A 21,041-nucleotide genomic window follows, 5' to 3' on the forward strand; every position below is an offset into this window, starting at 1 on the left:
TCTCAGTGTATCTTATACCCTATAAGATATATATTACTAACACGAAATGTAGGGCAAACATAGGGGTATCCGTAAACGTCGTCCTTCATCTTTAGCAGTAAAAGTGTCGTTTAAATTAAATTATGTAGAATTTGAAAATACTTGAGATTTTTTTTACTTATATATGAAAATAACTTAATCTGCATTTTTTTTAAAACCTATACTTGAATCAAGAGATATCACTCTGTAACTTTTAGTATCATGGTGGACAAATAACGGTATTAACGCCTTTTAGTCATTAGTTTTCCAGAAGTTCCAGGTACACTAGTCATGAAGGACTTGGAACCTACTCATATACCAGCAACATTGCCGTGGCTGTTTCTCCGTGTCTCTTCTCCAAAAGAAAAAGAAATATAACCTAATACCATGCCATTTGGATTTTACTGGTATAGTCTGAAGAAAAATATCTGTATTTCGCACATTCTGGCTTTGGAACTTACTTAAGTTAGAAAATAAAAGCTGGTATGCTGGTTAAAGCAAGAAAGACGTATAATAAATACCATTGGCTTAAAATTTCGATTGTATTAATAATCTTGTATTACAGTTTCAGCAATAATAATAACCTTGTGGTACAGTTTCGGCAATATTAATAACCTTATGGCATAATTTGAACAATATTAATAACCTTATGGTAGAGTTTTAGCAATATTAATAACTTTATGGTAGAGTTTTAGGAAGATTACTAATCTTATGATAGATTTTTATCAGTAATAATAATCTTATGGTAGAATTTCAGCAATATTAATAACGTTATGTAGACTTTTAGAAATATTAATAACATTGTGTTCCTTCTTCGATAATCATGAAACATTTGCCGAAATTGTAACACAAGGTTATTAATTTAAATTATTTCTTTTTTCAAATTATCTAGTTTCAGAAATATTAATAACCCTATGGTACAGTTTCAGCAATATTAATAACCCTCTGGTACAGTTTCAGCAATAATAATAATTTTATGGTAGAGTTTTAGAAATATTAATAACATTGTGTTTCGTCTTTGTCAATCATGAAACATTTGCCGAAAATGTAACACAAAGTTTTAACATAAGTTATTTCTTTAGTCAAATTATGATATTTTTACATGAGAATATTAAATGACAGCATATAATTTTGATAATGATGATTACGATAACACCCTGACTGTCACTTTTATTCTTTTTTCTTCCCTTCCAGCTGATAACCTAGCTCCTTCAATCAAAGAACCATATTTTATCTTCATCTATTAGCATGTCTATTTTGTAAGACTGTAGTTATTATTTTAAATGTTATTTTTCTGCTTTGGTTTCTGTTTTAGTTTTGGCCAATCTTCCGTAATGTTGGTTTAGTAAAAAAAAAAAAAAAAAAAAAAGAAAAGAAAAGAAAAAAAGAAAAAAAGAAAAAAAAAACTTCTGGAAACATGCAGAGGCTTTATTTCTCATCATCTTCTTCGTTTCAATTCATAAATTTCCTTCAGTGTCTTTCGTTGACCCATGAAAGAATGGTTAAGAGAATAGACCTTATGTCAATAAAACCAGTGAATCCAACTCTGAAGTCAATCTTTCTCTTTCTCTTGTATTTTTTGTTTTCTTTTTCCTTTTTACTTTTTTGAACTCTTTTTTTTCAGGTAAAACTCAGAAATATATATACCACAAAGTACCGAATGAAGTTGTTATAGCTTTTGCTGGAGAAAAGTTTTTATCGCGAAAACAGCGCCGATTTCTCTGATCGTTACGACGTCAAGTCGACGAAACGAGGTTGGATAAAGACTGGATTGTATCATATTCCTTGAAACAAATCTCTTCTACACTCACGCGTTCTTTATTTCTCTCTCTCTCTCTCTCTCTCTTCCTCAGGAGGTATCGATTTTCAAGGACAAAGGCGTCGAATTGAGAGGTGTGTGGACTGATTTGACAGCGAAGCAGACAGACGGGGTTTGGCGATGCGAGATAGTATATCATAGTCACGTTCTAAATGTTTGAAAAGTCAAGTGGAATCAAAGTTGTTTTATTTTTAATGCTGCCAAATTGTATAACCCAACATAACAGGAAAGTACTATCTCTTGTTATATGCTAAATGTTGCTATTTTTATTTTATAATTAACTGGAAAAATGCGCTCGTTGTCCGCACGGGCATAATGATATACAATATGAAATATAATAGAGCCGTTTGGGCTGTCTAACTTAAGGAGCTCCTGATATACTCCAAATTTTGAACCCCATCCCCTTAAGCAATGCGTTTTAAATTTTCTAAATAGCCTGTGCCTTCCTCTCTACATTTAAGTTGAAGGAATCTACTTTCAATTTTTCATATAGCGTTATTTTTTTTATAATATTGTCATATTTTAATGCAAATTTCGAATAATAATAATAATAATAATGATAATAATAATAATGATAGTAATAATAATAATAATGATAGTAATAATAATAATAATAATAATAATAATAATAATAATAATAATAATAATAATAATAATAATAATAATAAAACTTAATTTTAAATTTTTCCAAGCCTTGGTTTCCATCAATTAGTAAGTTATGTCGTTTTTAACTAGCTTGTATATGGGCGTAGTTATACTAATGATCAAGTTTGTTATCCATTAAAATCTATATATTTAGGGAAATTCTTCTACGTTCTGTGAATATTTTACTATTGTCGTATTCTAAACATTGCGATAAATACTTTCAAAATCATCAACGCAGAAACTTCGGTGATTATAAAAAAAAACAGGTAAATTTATAATAAGTACGGTACCGTTACCATGGAAATAGACATGTAAATACCTGGTTTGCTGAAGTCTGGATTTGAATCTAGATAGGTGATATTAAATGGAAATCAGTGTATTTGATTTCTGTTCTTACAATTTCGTTGATTTTTGTAGAGATAAGGTACGTCATACACGTGAAGTGTAATTAATAAAGCTCAAAACAAGTATTGAATTGAACTAAAATTTTGAAATAAAATTCACTAAATAAAACAATTGAAGCATTATCTCAAATGCAAAATCAAAGCTAAATTTTTGTAAGCAGATTGGTGATAAAATTTACTAGTTCTTCCGGTTTGGTTTCAATATTAATCTCCATAGTAATTTTCATATCGTGTAATGACTTTTTTTTAATGGACTCAGAGTCCGAAGAATAAGTTCTACCTTTCATCTTATTCCCTTATTGCAATCAGTAGTTATAGAAGTACTACTTCAAGTTTGAGTATTGAATTCACATAGTTTGGAAGTCTCTACCGTAGTTTCACAGCGTGAAACAAAACTTGCATATATGTATTCTAGGGTTATTGTTGCCCATCATTGAAATACCTCTCCATTTATCCTTCACTACTCAGTCAACTACATAAATACTAATCATTCGGAGATACATGTGAATATATATAAATGGAGGTCTACGAGGATATGAAATGCAATGTAAACTAGGGATGCATTCGAGTCGAGTCGAGTCGAGATTTAAGCCTGTCTCGACTCGTCTCGAGAAAATGTTGTCTCGACTCGTGTCTCGACTCGAAAATATGTTTCTGTCTCGACTCGTGTCTCGACTCGACTCGGATTCGAGTCGAGACGTCTCGAAATTCGAGTCGAGACAAAATATAGAGTTAAAATATACGCACACATCAGCCAGACCATCATGACTACCTACCTAATTGTCAGTATGTCGACTTTTGGCATGGATAAAAACGGCGACAGGTCTTGGCATACACGCAATGATCCTTGATAGGTCGCTGGAGAGAGCTGGTCTCACATGTACTCCCTCAGGTCACCTAATTCCGGTAAATTCCGGGAAGGGGGGCGATGTGCTTTTGAATTAAGGTCAAGTTTTCAAAATGGGAATAGGGTAATATGATACATGATTTCGGGCTAGAACTTAATTAGAAAAATAATGGTGAGATTAGTTTTAAGATACACCCATTTGGGGGAAAGTTACAGGCATATTAATTGTTTTTACTTACTGTGTGCGTAAGTCTCTTCTTACTTTCGTCTCAAGACCTGTAAATCGATCGCAACGGCAGAGCCCGGTTTCGCACTAGTGTTTAGAAATCTTTAAACTCACTTGAGGCAATATTTGTGGATTATTGTATTGTATTTTGCCTTTAATTAAATTTGAACCCACTTCATGATCTTGTGTAAAGTATCACTAAAAGAGAATTTCTGTTTTTATGGAGAACGTAAGCATGGCAATTATAAAAGGTGAGTAAGGTGCGTATGTATTTATAAGAAAGTCTTTTGTGGTTCCGCCAACCTATTCTTTAGTTGTTTTTTTTTTCAAAATACTCATATCTCATAAATAAAAGAGCTATTATAAAATCTCTTACCACTATTCTTTAATACTTATAAAATTTTATTTATTGTAAAAGCACTGGCGAGATATTTCTTAACGCCCACTGAAATTATGGTGGAGCTCCTTCGTGGCTAACGGTTAGCATACTTGCCTTTCGCGTGGGAAACCTGGGCTTGATTCCCGGTGGGAGTTCATGTGGTTCGGATTCCACGTTAATCAGTAGGTCCACGTCTCACATAGCCTCGCTGCTGAACGGGACGTTAAACTCAGAATCAATTCAACTCAAAATTATGGTTTTGACTTTATTATGATGTCATTAGTTTAAACGCCCAACTGCCCAGTAATTATAAACATTGACTACATTATAAAATTGTAATTTGTGACGACTAAAATATCAGAAATTAAAGATTATTCTTTGGGTTTTGGAACATTTTGAAAAACGTGAAAAACTGGTACTGCAGCGATACAACACACCTTTTGGATTTGTCATAACATGTCTTAGATAGCTTTGGTTCGATTCTCAACACGGACTGCAACTACCCGTTAAATTGTGCATCCGAATGGCACTCTTTGTTAAACCTCGCTTATCACCGCTCATCTTAATAATATATATAACTTCACCCCGAAGCAAATGTTGCATTTCTCTCTTTCATCCTAACACAAAACAAAACTAACCACAGCTGTGACACGAAGGAGCTATTTCGAAAAGAAACAAGCTGTGCTTCATAAAGATGTGTACCAAATGTTAGAAGTATAAAGTATTGTTTTCTTTCCTGTTTATTGATATCAGTTGGTATTCTTAATGAGTTTACTCATTAGTTTAGAAAGAGTATATATGGAATTTGGACATATGTTGTACGTATTCTCCTGAGAAATTGATGAGACCAGAAAAGTTATAAGGACAGATGGAATAGGTTTAAGCGCATCTACGTGACTTTATCAAATATTTATTCTCCGTAATGGTACCACGCGGAAAACTTGGTATAGGCTTACTTTTATCTTTGCCTCCCTCTGTTAGCTGTTTCGTATCATATATATCGGATGGTTTTGATATTTCTTCTGATCATTAAAACAACAATGGTACCTGTGTGCGTGCAGAAATGCAAAAGCACAAGGTAACTTCCTATTTGTTTTGGAAACAACAAACCCATTTCACGTGTGCGAGAGAAATTGAGCACACCGAGATCGGGTGTTTACTCACGGTCAGTTCGCAGCAGGAGTCCATGGTAAAAGATTTGGCTATCTCGAAAACACTCGCAAAACCTTACAAATACAAAAGACTGCGCTTCAAAGAAAGTTTAGACACAGATGTTTCAATTTTCTTTTAGCATCTTTCTTCAGCAAAAGAGTCGGTTCATTGTATTCGAAAAAGAGAAGGGAGAAAGGGTGAATTTATATTTTATGTGGGGGGTAACGTTGTAAGTTGTATAAACAATACATACCGCTTCCGACTCTGTACTGAAGCACTTCCTTTAGCGGTATATCACTAGATCTATCCTGACCCTCATCCCACCTCAAGTTGTAAAGTAGAAAGGGACAGAAGTATTCAACATGCCTGCGCACTTGAGTTTCAGTTCACAATACGAAAACCAGTGAGCAAGTAAACAGTCTTTTGTAGGATCGTGTTTTACTTCTTGAATTTATTTTTGAACATTTCTGTGAATTCAACAACAGAACGCAGTAGAAATACGGACTAGTTTTTACTCCAACCATTACTTTCGCTCCAACCCAGGGATGCCACATTTATGATTTCGTACTAGATTTAGTGATTTTACTATTGAACTAGTGATCTAGTACGTACTTTGGGTAAATAGGCACATTCTAGTGATTTTTTGCAGTTTTTTTCTGATGCAGACAAATGACAAAGAAATGGTTCTTAAAATAAAAGGAAGAAGTATATTGCAGTTCAAAACAAATATAGAAACCTTAAATTATTTTTTCTTTTCTCTCTGACTGAATGAAACCCCTGCTGTGTAACTGCCTTATGTAAACAAAGGCTATCTTTGGTCCGCTACCTCCTTTTGTTAGCCGACATGAGATGGGTTACTTTTTTTTCTGGAAGAAAGTGAAGATATAATTATCCAGTACATTTACGTTTTGTCAGGCACACAGGCGTAGTCTGTACTTGTTTCCTAACGAATTTTAGCAGCATAACATAAATGAAACATATGTACCAGAAAATAGAGGCAGTACAAACAGAAATTTTCATCTGTGACACATTTGATGAGAAATATAGTTAGATGTCACGTGCAAGCAATCTAAACATGTCCTATCTTGTAATTCTATTCGTATGTTTATGTAGGTGAGACTGAGAAATCAAGAAACAATAATAACTGGTTTTCTTCCAGGGGAAAAATCTAAATGTGAAGGGGTGTTACACTGGGACTTTAATTGCGTCCTTTGTACAAGATTAACAAGTAATAGCATTTTTTTAAATTTATTTTAGTTCTTGGGGAGAGGAAGATGGAAGCGAACCCTCGTAAGGACCTGACCTCTGCGAGGAAACATGAATACCACTGTTTGTTACATTACACAAAATAGTTATATATATATATATATATATATATTGAGTTTTAGTCAGGGTTTTCATTCTGCAAGAGAGGGGGGATAGTAATACCTGACGAACATTTTCTATTCTCAGAGTGTAGCAATGATAGCATTTCCTCCATTATGACTTGGCCAAGCTAGTTGCATTATATGTAAGTTAAAATAGTTAAAAGCTTAAATTTCTATATCTGTTTTACTCTGTACCCATGTTTCTCATTTTCGGTCTACGGGACTCTGTGTCCGGAAATTTTCGATGGCTTCCAAGTCGGAAAATAAGTGTATCAAAGGCATATCATTATATCTATGGTTATATCAGGCATGGATCTACAGTTTAAAGTGGGATACCGGTAACAACTTCATGAGCTTCCACCGTAAATCGAACCAGAGTCTCCCGCGATCAAGGCGTATGTGTTAACCATACAGCCACGAGGAAATTCACATAAGCACACACACATATATATTGTTGAGTTGATTTTGACTTTACCGTCTCTTTCAGCAGCAAGGATATATGAAATGTAGACCTACTGATTAACGTGGAATCCGAACTACATGAGCTCGCGTCGGGAATTGAACCCGAGTCTTCCACGGCAAAGACGCGTACACTAGCCGCGGAGTTCACACACACACACAGAATCAGAGTCCTCACACATCAAGGGTGAGAGCTGTGCCACTGAGTCACAGCGGCCACGGGGCTAGGTCGAGTCCACTTTACGTTCATAGTTTCTTAGTACATAAATGTTACTATTATGAAATAGATTTTCCTTAATGAGCTACATAAAAACAAAAGCTTTCGAAATGCATTAAACAATTAGCTCGATTTGAGTGTGAACTTAAAGTTATATCAGAGTGTAAATACGAATACGCACCAAAGCTCGAAAACTTAATACACTATTTCTCCTATATAGTCAGCATGTATCAAGCAATCGTTCAGCTTTCATTTGAGAGGATGGAAATCGAAGGCCCCTGAACAACTATGTTACTAATGTGCGGAATGTATTTATCTTACAGTGAACTGCTTTGATGCCAAGTGGCCTAACTCCAAAATTGAAATTTTCCAGGAGTGAAAGTTGAAGTTCAATATCTCATGAACAATCCATATTTCTTTTATGTTGGGAACCAAAACCATAACTACTGTATGTAGTTCATTGTTTTATAACTTAGTGTTTACAAAAATCCTTTTAAAAAATACCTATTCATAGAAGCGAATGGTACTTATCTGTACTAGTTCTTGGCATCCAAGCAGTCCATTTATTGTAATACTAGCTTAATATACCCATTCTTCGCATGGGGGCTGTATTTGGAAGTCAACACCTGTGGAAGTATTACCATTCATTTCAGTGACCGCAAAAACTATGGATTTGACACTAGTATCAATCAATATGGGCTATTTATACATATCTCGGTATTCCTCACCCGCTGACACCCGGCCCGCATACAGTAGTAGCTGGATTTGCAAGTCATCGCTGATGGAAGTGTCACCATTGATCTCAGCGATCGTAAAAACTATGGATTTGACACTAATGTTGATCAATTTGGATTACTTTTACTACATGTCTCGGTAAACGCCCCCGAGACCCCCTGGTTCCAATTTTGACAAAAACGCTTCGCCTTAGACTGGGACATGGACCAAGGTATCCGTGACCAAAATTTGGTAACTCTCTGTCAACTTGTCTGGTCCCCAGGTCGGTTCCAGTAAACGTCCCCCCCGAGACCCCCCTGGTTCGAAATTTAAAAAAACGCTTCGTCTTGATCTGGGGCCTGGACTAAGGTACCCGTGACCAAATTTTGGGAACTCTCGGTTCACTCGTCTGGTCAACAGGTCGCACACAGACAGACAGACAGACAGACACACAAACAAACTTTATTTTATTTATATTAGATAAGATATACTATGTAAAATAGTCTCGTATCATAATATGTGATTTACAACAAATGTTACATTATATATTATCCGTAGCCCGTGATATGCTGCAACATATTAAAGCCTCAGAATAGTTGGGCAAGCGAATAATCCAGAAGTTACGTAACCCTATTGCGTTCGTGGGAACGAAAACACAATAATTATAACTATGCTAAATTACTATAGACTACCAACTGCTCATTCAGAGAATTTATGAAGTTCACTTTATCGCAATAGTTTTATACAAACTAGTTTTAGACTACGGATAATAGTTTTATACAAACTAGATAATCAATTATTATTATTATTATTATCATTATATTTGCAGTACAACCAAATACAACGACATTAACTATTAGTTCTAATTAACTGAATTGAGCTGAAAATTAAATCTTGATGTTTAAAGATTAACTATTAATTTTATGCGTTCTGTACCTTTCTGAAGGAATAAAAGCTGGAATTGGTTTCAAGGCTGTTTCTGAGTGAATACTTTCTTCAAAATAATATTAAAAATTATAGAAAGATTTTCGAGACATTCGAGTCGAGACGAGACTTTTAACAGCCGTCTCGACTCGACTCGTGTCTCGACTCGAAAATTCGAGTCGAGAAATACGTTTGTCTCGACTCGTCTCGAATTTTACAAAGTGTGTCTCGACTCGAATCTCGACTCGAATTCGAGTCGAGTCGAGTCGAGATTCGAGACATGTCTCGACTCGAGCGCATCCCTAATGTAAACATGTCTACTGCATCTACATCAGCATAGTTTCTATACATAACCGCACTAGCACACACATATGCTCCCAACACCATGTGCTGGCTGTAAATAACTTCAAACCATAACCATGAAGAGGAGGTCGTCAAACATTGTCAATAATCGTCCGTCTAATAATGAATATATACAAAGTCAATTGAGATTCCAAATCAGAATAACTGTGTAGCGTCAAAGAAGAAAGATTAAAAAGTGTCATTGTTTACTCTTATTGTAAAGACCTAAACTTTCGTAATCAACTCTATACGCATAATAACAAAATCACTTTTTTTTTTGTATTTTCAAAAAAAAATTTTTTAAACTCTGTGCTATTGACAGCTCTAAAATTCGTAAAGTATGCACTTTTTAAATGTTCAATTAAAAGAAGAAAATATATGAGCAATCGCACTGTTAACTACAACTGCAAACCTTTCTTTTTATAAAATGTGGTTACCCTATTAATGCTGATTTTTCTCGTTATTTCAGGCAGGGAATATCGTTTTTTCTCTTAAAAAAATAAAGAAAGACCTAATTGCGAATGTATTGTCACAAACTTGAATCATAGCTCATTAGCAGTAACAAAAGTACGTGATTTGAGAACTGTAAACAAAGGAGGGGGTAAAAAGCAGTTAATTATGACAGTTTGGGAACAATTAAATGGATATTTTGCATCTTCTCGTTCTGTTCCTGAAATGTCAGCAACCCACATGATTACATTGATTGGCAGAGTTGCATAAAATCAGGGGTAATTGAATACATAAATACTGTATTAATCGTTCGCCTATTTGCATTTGAGACGAGCCTCTTTTAACCAAATGTTTAGATTCAGCTTTTCGTTCATGTGAACGTGATTTCGGTTCCTGATGCTGCACGGACCTGTTGCTAAAAATATTGTTTTCTCTAATATAATAATAAAATGACTAGAAAACAATTTCAAATTGCGGTATTGCATTATCTTTAGTTTGTGTAAGAAAATTGCATTCTATCTATTGTGCGGTTAAGAGAAGCTGGCATCTGACAAAAGCGTCACTTCTTGCTGAGAAAACAGCAAGTTATTTGTTAATTACAGCAGTATTCTTTCACGTTGTTCATAGGAAACTGAGGTCACTGACCACGCTGTTACCGGTAGTTGAACATGTCAAATATTAGTTTTTCTTCTCTGGAAACCATATGTTACAAATCACCCTGACATATTATAGTATTAGATTACAATTACAAACTTTTGACTTATTAAACGTTCTGAGTTTCTCACGAACATTGCTGTCCCAATTCTTGCAAACTCTGTGGCACAGAACTTCGAATACATCACGTTTTCTGATCATCTATCAGATATAAACTTACCTCAACCAGAAAGTACCCAATTACAACGAGATTTTATATCTAATCTGTGAATTATTTCCATTTCCTTGTAAAGGCGCTTAAAAGTGCACAATTTGTTGATAAGAATAATAATAATAAGAAGAAAATGTAGAATGTATGAGTTGATTTTATATAGATAATCATGTAATGTGAGTTATTTGAAAGAAGATAAGTTTCTGTCTGTCGTTGCTATAACAACAGAATAATAAGATATTCATAATAATAAGAAGAATAAAAGGTTAATGGTGTCTAATATTTAATGTGCTTGATTTTTCAGGAATTTAATTTACAATTTCAGGTAACAATAAGGGTGTTTAAGCGTGTTGACGTTAGTGATTCGAACTGTAGACATATGTAACGCCAAGATAGGTAAGAAAGAAATATAATAACGTTACACATTTTCCACCACTGTTATAGGCAGATGGCTATGCAGTCAGCAGTACTCACTTTTTCTTGTAACTGTATAGCACTGGATATTTGCCCTCCTCTAAAAAAAGAGTTACTGAGCGCAAGCCCCGGAAAAACCTTAGAACACGACACTGATAATTATGTACCGAAATTTTCCAGATTTATGAAGTTCTCGGGAATTGTATTGAAATTTCTTTTTACGAAAACTAAAAATTTCATTTATGTTTCCTTTGGACTTCGAACCAATAATAACTAACCTCTGTCAGTATCCATATCAGCCTCTCCCTGTCATGTTTCAAAGTTTAACACAACTAGCCGTAGTTAACTAAAGAGCGTATGATAAAGTCAAGTACTTGACCTACTAAGTAGAATTTGGTGCGCTACCATTAGACCACGGAGGCCAAAACCGTGAACTGCCGTGCTTATAAGATCAACGCAATTTGTAGTAATGTTCAATTAGCAAGGGAAATACCAAATGGTGTTACATGTTCCTGTATTGTTTATAGTATGATACTACAAATATAACAAAATATAATGATCAAATAAATCACCAAGGCGCCACGTTGATTAGGTGTTCCTGGAACGGTGGCTCAGTGGTTGAGCGTTCACCTCTGGTGCATGGGATCCCTGGTTCGATCCCAGCTCTCGCCAAGTGAATTTTGTGGTGGACAAACACCGTGTGGGAGGGGTGTTATCGGCGTTCTCCCGTTTCCTCCCACTTTATTCATTCATCATTTCTCCTTTAGCGTAGCCGGCATAACTGTCGGACGTAAAACTCAAAGATTTGAATTTCATTGCTTTGTTTTTGTATTAATGGTAATAGCAGTAGTGGTATTCGCTGTCGTATTAGTATAGTAATGAGTAGTAGCAGTAGTGGAAGTAATAATAGTAGTAGCAGTGGCAGCAATAGTGGAATTAGTACTAGCATTCGTAATCGTAATAGTAATAGTATCATTAGCAGTAGTAGTTATAATATTAGTATCACATACGGTGTAGCAGTTTTACATATCTTCTCTGTTACTCGTAATGCACTAATGAGTGTAGTATAAGACTTTTACGTCCATGAGCTGTATTATTGTATAATAAACATGGCTGGACAGAGCAAGCACAGATAACACATAGACAGACAGAATAGGGATATAGAAAACAAACCTTGGATAACCTTTCACACGATTTTCCCATTCCAGAAGGACAAATAGACATTGCAATATTATGACGACACATTTCTCATTTTCCATTCCATATTGAAGGATTGACTAGACGTATCAGACTAGGTTGTTCTCAGGCCGGTTACGCCCGGCTCGTTTGTGCCCGGCCAGTTTGCGGCCGGCCCGTTTACAGCCCGACCCGTTCTCAGCCCGGCTCAAGATTCGGACCGGGCCGGGTCGAGCCGGGCACAGAATACAGATTCACCGGTCTTCGGGCCTGGGTTTGCAGAGCCCTGGTGCCAACACTGGAAAAGTCCCTAGAGGTGTATAACTGATGGATGCACTTCGGATCGTGACAGCGTAAAGGGGGGTAGCGGTGTCGCCGTCCCGGACCCCGCTGATAACTGACTCATATAATAATTTGAATGAAGCAATGTATTATATTGACGGTGGTTGGTAATCTAATAATTGGGCGTCTCAGGATTTTCTTGTCCGCTTGGCTGTACTTGCTAAAAGGAATACTTTCCACAATATCAATAAACATAGTTGTATAAAATACACAAAAGAGCTAGAAGTTGTACGTTTTACATATCGAGTCATCCCAATATTCTGTTACATTCTCGACTTCACGCGTCTGTTGATTAATTTGCTGATTGAATCTCAGATGTCAGTCTCGCTTGTGTTGTTCTGTTGTACACCCAACAGATAGCCATATATTTAATGATAAAGTTATATTTTGAATAATCCAAATAGAATTATTGTCTAATTTTCTAATTGATGCTAAAATCATATATATATATATTTTTTAATTTCTTGCCGTCTTATTTTTCTCATGACATTCAAAATGTGATGATTAGTCTTCTTGGAGAAAATGTTTTCCAATACATACTTGAATTGCGAGAAAAGCGAGAAATGATTCTTAGTTCAACTTATTGCTCTCGCGTTGAACAGTCGTCGCAAATTACTCGATTTGTTGAAATACAGCAAAACTCAGTTCACATTCTGGAATCATTTTTTTTATTTCATTCCTTCTGAGGCGAAAACTTCTGATAGCATTTCTGCTAACATATTAAATAAAATTCAGCTTGATAAACTTCACATTCACGATTGCAGAGGACAACGGATGACAAGCAGACTACAATGGCTGGTCAATATTCTGGAGTTCAATCTTTAATACCTACTGCAAATCATCTTGCCGTTTCCGTTCTTTACACCAAGCATACATTGAATCTTGTTGGCGCACACGCTGTGCCACTATTGGATCCAGAAGAGTCGTTTGAAGGAGACAGAATGCCTCCATACCAATTAATGTAGATTTAATATACGATTGTTTACATTAAATCAGAATAAATTATTGCATTATTTTATATATATTTCTATAAAGGGAAGCAACCTTTGGGAGGACCCCTACGTCCTCCCCTAGATCTTCCATGGCGCTACACACATTAACATTCTAGTGGCAACTTACTTTAAAATAATTGACCTTTTGTTTGTGTTCTACACATTGATGGAGTTCTTCAATAATACTTCGTAATTGGTCTGAATCGCGAAAGTGATATTAGATGGAGTTTAAAGAAAGAAGCAGTGAAAGTCCCTTCTAAACCTGGATCAGTTTGTTGGTACACTTGAAGAACTGCGTGACACATCGACTGAAAACATTTGATACCCGAGGGATGTAAGTCTTCATCTTCCAAACATCCATCTCTAACGTCTTTCTCTTCTGTCATTTCTGATCTGAAGTTCTTAAGTATATTGAACGTGTCCAATAATGTCTGCAGTCTAAGGATATGACTTCCCATCACGCTCTTCTTCAATTGAGGACCATAATGCATAATGCACACAACTGCTACTTGAAGATTCAACCTTCCGCAGTACATCATTCATGCAACACAAATAAAGCGCAAAGAATTGAGCGTGGCAGACGGCCAGACCCGCTACGGCGTGGCTAGACACGCTATAAAAGTAAGTTAAGTAGCTCAGTCTGTATATAGCATGCTCGTATCTGGGATACCGGACAGAACCATACCTGGGAAAGAAACTAATGATGAACATTTAACTGCACAAACCGAAATAAAAGCTCTATCAGTGAAGCTCTACATGAAATTCAACATGTGTGTGACCACTTTCCACAAATGCAAGACCTATATGATAGGTTTGAATTCTTTGTCGACTTCATCTAATCTCATGTAACAATATAAAGACTGAAGATCGCACTGCACAAAAGTACCATAAAATAAAATAAGCAATATTTAGTAAATTACAAAAACAATTAAAATACTTTAAGATAAATATGTACAGTCACGAACATTAATAAATGCTCCCTAAAATATGACTACTAAAATAAAAATTACGGCAAATAATAATATATGTGTGTGCTCAATTGCTTTTGCAAGCTGATCTTGATTAATGTCACTTGCCCAGACCTTCAGTTGTGCTTACCCTGGCTCTGCTTCTGTCCATTGGCCTGATGAGTGTATCCTCTGACTATTCTTCGGAGGAGTTGAGTAGCTCAGTCTGTATATTTTTAGAGTATCAAAAACACAACGGATGATTTTTAGAGGGAGTACGAGTGAGATGTAGAGGAATGGAACTTGTAAATATGATGGCAATTGAAATGAAAAACTTATAAACGCGGCTACTATACATAAGTCATTACAGTTAGTTACAAACCAAAGTTCAAAATAGGGCTTTCGGATTGTACAAGCCTTCCAGAGGAACGACGGGAGCAGATGTTTCCTTAGCATGCTTGTCTGAATTCGGTCGATATCTTGTTCAATGGTCAATGATCTTCCAGCAGATAGGCTTAATGTCTTATGCGGAATCAAATACAAACACTATGGTCGATGATTCTCCTGGAATACGTGCAACCTCTGATTCGTAGCCATGACAGTTAGAAACTCTGATTGCAGCTTCATATTATAGTTGTTAATCAAGGTTAGAGGTATTGTTACCGTTACGTTATCTTACCGTTGTTAGTGTTCTGTTGTTGTACATTTGTTGTAATCGTTTCTCTTTAGTTATATAACGAATCTTTGGTATAAATTTCATTCTCCTTATACGTGTCTTTCTTGTTATTCTAATTGTTATAAATAGCAATTTATACATATTCGAAATTAGTCACAAAGTTATAAGTGAGTATGGAATAAAATCAGCTTTCCAGGTAATGAGCTTTGAATTTAATTACTGTTCGGTAACGACTGTTATATATATATATAAAGTTCACGTTACAATATGTAATTGTAAACATTGACAATTTTTATTCAGTTCCTGGTTTCCGTCTTCATTGCTAAATAATTTTATGGAATTAATTAAGAAACCATCCATGAAAAACACTGAAAACATGAAAATTAAAAAAAAAATAAAAAGAGCGAACTTGAAATGGCTGCGGGAGATGGGTGTCATGGCAACTACAGAAAACAGGAAGTTTGAGCTCGGGGCTGCTTGCGAAAGCATCGTTCGTATTCGAATGGAATGGGCAATGCAGAACGAAAAGGAGGAAATATTTTTGTATTCCGAGGTCCGATTAATTATTATCTCTATTAACGAAACCGAAAGACGTTGTTCATTTCAATCTAACAATCTTTTTAATGGTATGGAATCTCAGGACTGCCATTAGACTTGAGTCCTTTTTGGTTATTATTCCTTTCAAAACCCTATGTATTACGTTCTATCACCCAGATTACATAATATTATTTTCTTCTTGACAAGGAAGTTTATGGTGTGATTCAATTTAATAATGGGTTAAATGCCGGAAAGTAGGTGCAGAAATATGAAACACATATAAAATTTACAGTAAAGAAAAATGAATTGCTTATTTTCCATTAAATTCATGCTAACAGAGAAGTGTAATGTGGTAGTTTTCAGTTGTGTTTAAAAACTGCGTGATGTTGATACCATTTTGGGTGGAGGCATGCTGACGTCAGACATTATAATGTAATAACGAAACTAATTCCCATCATTCAAAGTGATGGATGTGACATTTCAATTGGGAGTTTTATAACAACCTATGTTCCTGAAGAAAAAGTGTTATTATGTTATGTGGAGCTGCACCGATTATTGAAATGCACTGAACAGAAAGTGTAGAAAATTTAGGGAGACATTGAAAATAAAGAAATGGAGAAACAGTTACATTTTCAAATGTAAACATCGTGTTGATGTTGTGAAATGACATTGGCAAAAGTCGGCATTGAACGGTATTTTTTTTTTTTTTCAGGAAACGAAGTAAACTTTAGAAAAGGTACCTAACCTAGTGTTTTTAAGCGATATTCTCGTTTACACGCATACTCACTATCTTTGACGCGCCTAATCTCTAGGGACCTACTCGCTGCTAACGGATCAGGCACTCTTGTGTGCCTGCTAAAATCTATGATGGATGGCTTTTTTCCGCATTAGTGAAAATCATTAAAAATTATTTTGTCAAGGCTTTATGAATGAAGAGTACCAGCTATTTTCAAAGGAAATGTAAACTACTGCTCAATATCCTGTGTTTATCGTCTGTAAGAAGAAATACGAATAAAAACATAAAATCAGTTGAGAATGCTCCAAGAGCATTGCCAGAACAAACTTAAACAGAATGGGAAAGACAGAGCAGGAAGGATAACTGTGATTGTTCCTACATGTAAAACTAAATCTCTTTATCCGCACCTTCTTCTGTTTCTCACAAAAATGCGCAAAATTCCCCGCGAAATTCCAATGTTTTTGGCCAATATCTGGTTAACGGTGATCAGTTGGCCAGTAACCACCTGTTACTATTTGGTACCAAAATCTTCACCATTCTCTTAGGTATTGATGAGCAGCAATATCGTCTCTCTATAACTTATAGTTCCCTAGATATGGCTTGTTAAATCAGACATTTTTGGCCAATATCTCGGGTAACGGTACGAGTTATGCGAAAAATTCCATCACTTTCTCAAATAGTTTTTGATGCTCTATCAAATAGAGGGCTCAACATTTTAAAAAAAATTGCTAATAACAGACGAACGGACAGACACACAGACATAGAGAATTCAGTAACAAACTTCTTAAGTTTGTTGAGAAAGAAAATGGAAAATCTGTCGGAATGAAAATATACACAGAGGGGCATACCCCTCTTAGGTCTCTTATATAAACTCCATAAATTAACCAGAGTTACGTATTTTAGTTAAAAAGAATGACTTGGTTTTGAACTTACACGATGCTTATCGTCTTCAATATCCTCTCATCAAATTTCGAAATAACTTCGACTTACTAATTTTGTTTTTGTATAAATTACACACTTTTTATACAATTAGTTTAGTTTCTCACTAGCTTCCCTTGACTCGTCCAATTCTGCAATGAAACTGTTTGCATCATGAATCTTTATGGGTGTCCGTAAAATACAGAAATAAAAGTAAGAATTGCAAGAAGATAAACATACCTGATATTGTGATATGGTATATATGTATTTCAAAACACGAATTATAAACTTCATTAGGTATACAGAATCTGTAGTCGCAGCATTCTGTTAAAAAATCTTGCATCCCAATCCAATCATTGAATAATTTCCAGTGTGTTTATTTTAGTAACAAGTAATTGTCAATACATATAAAAGAATCACATCATTACCAATTAAAAAAATAAACAAAATTTTATCTAATAATTCCTGGTTGATGATTTTTGATTTGTATAAGCTTAATATATTACAAGTATCAACAATTTAATTAAGGAACCGAAACAATTAGACTGTAAGCTATATCTAACATTCCGGATCTGGTAGAATATAAAACGTTTTAAAGTAAAAATGACATGATTTGACAATGTAATCAAAGTCCAAGTACGTCATATACAACTAAACTTTTTTCACTTTAAAGCATAGTTGATCACATTATGTTTTGAATAACATATCATTTAAGGATCTACCTCAATGGGATTGTGCTCAGATCTTTCTTCTGATTGTGATATTTTTTTAACCTGCTCTAAAGCTCAAGCAGGCAACTCACGGTCCTTACGATGGTCAGGTCTCTTCTGTCCGTGAATTGACATAATTTTATACGGTTGTAAATCCAAGTCTTTTCGCAAAATACACCAAACTGTCATTCTGCTAAACTGTAATTCTTGAGCATGATGCGAAATCTATAAATTTGGCTTCTCTGCAACATTCTAATGTACAGTAGAATGTTCTCTACACTTCTTGCATTTCGACTTTTTTTTGTCTTGTCACATCTTGAAGAGTAATCTCCCTTTCAAGTTTTCAACAACTCGACGATTAGCAAAGACAGAAGGCCGATTATGTGCCCCATAGTTCTCAGTAAGTGCATTAAAGAATGTATATTTTCACAAAACTTTCGAATAATAATCAAACGTTCTTGAAGTTCGTATTTAACTTGGGTCGCCACATTATTTCAAAAGCACATCATTCTTGTTGGAAAGCCCTTTATTTGTGTAATTGAAAATAGTCTGTATTCATTTATTGCTCTCATCTGTGGCCCGGGCCTCCTTATTTGTTCATTTCGTTGAATCCTCTCACTTCGTCAATCAATCAACCAAGAGGATGCAAACCTGTCTTACATCTCAACGCTGTTTAGGTATATCTGTCTCCGTGCATTGATCACTCAAATTGAGGAATTAGTTGACCAATCATAAGTAATTTCTGATTTTAGATTCCTGCCTGATACGGTATGGTAAATTTTTCTCTAACCAGGATTGTCTTTTCTTAAACAAAATTAAAATATACAACCTCATTCCAATCTCTTATAATTCTATGATTCTATCTCAACTTTTGTGATCTTAATATCTACTATTACAAGCTCATATAACCTGAAATCGTACTTTCGCATTAGAAGTGGATCACTCTATCTCTTACTCACTGTCCCATTTTCAGTTGATCGTTTAAGGCAGTAAAGATTCCTCTTACCAAAATCCCTTTAAAATAGTGAAACATTCATAGGAATTCAATTTCGTACTGAAGAGTGTTTCACATTCGAGTTAGGTAAAAGATAATGCCAAACCACAGGAATAATGAGTCTCTGAAATCATATAATTATAAACTGCATAAGGATCAGTCAAGGTCTGTTTATATTTGCACCATATTGTATCTACTTCGTACTTTCATCTACCATAATAAATAAGGTATGTCTTCATCAGCCTTCTTTTTGTCTTCGGAATTTATTATTACTTAAAGTTAGCGTATAGATTTATTTACTGAGTCATAAACCATTCTAATTTTATGAATACTTGATGAACCATACTATTATTTACAGAGGAAGAATTCTTGACGATTACAATAACACTGAAAAGTACTACTTATACTGAAAATAATTGTTTGCATGTGCACTGTATGGCACTTGACACGTAAATCGAGTTATGAAATAACGAAATTTTTGGGTTATATTCTATTTCACGTTTCCTCGCGATTTGCTATCAATTCTAAGGGTACTGTGAATATCAAATACATACCCCTGTATAAATATCGTGAGTATATTCTGGTAAGAATGCTACCAAAGTATTGCGATGTGATTTCGTGAATCTGTAGTTGCCCCACAATAAGGGCGGTAATATTTTTTCTTAACTTTCGAATCTCGCCCGCTCTGGTCTACCAGTTTCCATGAGAAATTTAGCAGGGTGTCAAATATACAAATAGCAGGGGAGAAAAGAACAGGTAATTAGTTTTCGATACATGGGCAGTATTATTAGTGGTGATATGAAGTGTGAACGTGAAATGGAAGCACAGGTAAGAGTGGCGAAAGAAGTCTTTAAAAGGAAGAAAAGTCCGTTTTCCAGGACCTTGAATAAAGAGTTGAGAAACATACTCACAAAATGCTTCGTGTGGAGTATTGGTCGGAAACATGGATGTTACGCAAAAATAATGAAAAACGACTGGAGGCTTTCTAAATGTGTGTCTGGAGAAGAATATAGAGAATAGAGATAATTGGTTGTGTCGAGCTGTAAACGAATCAGACGGTGTTAGAAATGGTGGGGGAGAAAAGCACAGTTTTAAATATTATTGAGAAGAGGAAGAGAAACAAGTTGGAACATTGGATAAGAAGGAACTGTATGAGGAGAGACGTGCTAGAGAATGCAACGGAAGGAAAGAGAGGAAGGTCGAAGGAAACTACAATTGATGGATTATATTAAAACAGAAAAATCTTACGTGAAGACGAATAGATTAGCGGAAGACAGTGGAGCATGGAAGATTCTGGGCTGCTGCAAGTGACCTACCAACAAAGACAGAATAACTACGATGGTGATGATGACGTAAAGTAGTTAATCTCTAAGAAAAAATAGATAGTCTAATCTGTATTTTGCAATAAGAAAAATAATAATTTGCTTCATTTATTTAAAAACTCTTATATTATTATTTAAAATGGAAACAAGCATATGGATATTACCAAAAAGAACAGAAAATTTGTTTCAATATCCTCTACCATCCCATAATGGTAGTCCTACAAATTAAGTATCACCCTGTATATTGTGGAGTGGGAGTACACACTGTTTGATAAATGTACTCATATTCATCGCGTGAATTCAGTGTCAATTTTTCTATGCTTTTAGGTTCCGTTTACTGATTCCTCTCTTGTTGTTTTTCTTTCTTTCCACGAGTGTTATTACTCCATTTCGTAGCAAGAGTGCTCGTTTTGCATCTGCTGCAGCGGTTGGGTTTTGTCGTTTATCAC

The sequence above is a fragment of the Thermobia domestica genome, chromosome 1 (genome assembly GCF_964235325.1).
Source record: "Thermobia domestica chromosome 1, izTheDome1.hap1.1, whole genome shotgun sequence".
In the NCBI taxonomy this organism is placed as follows: Eukaryota; Metazoa; Arthropoda; class Insecta; order Zygentoma; family Lepismatidae; genus Thermobia; species Thermobia domestica.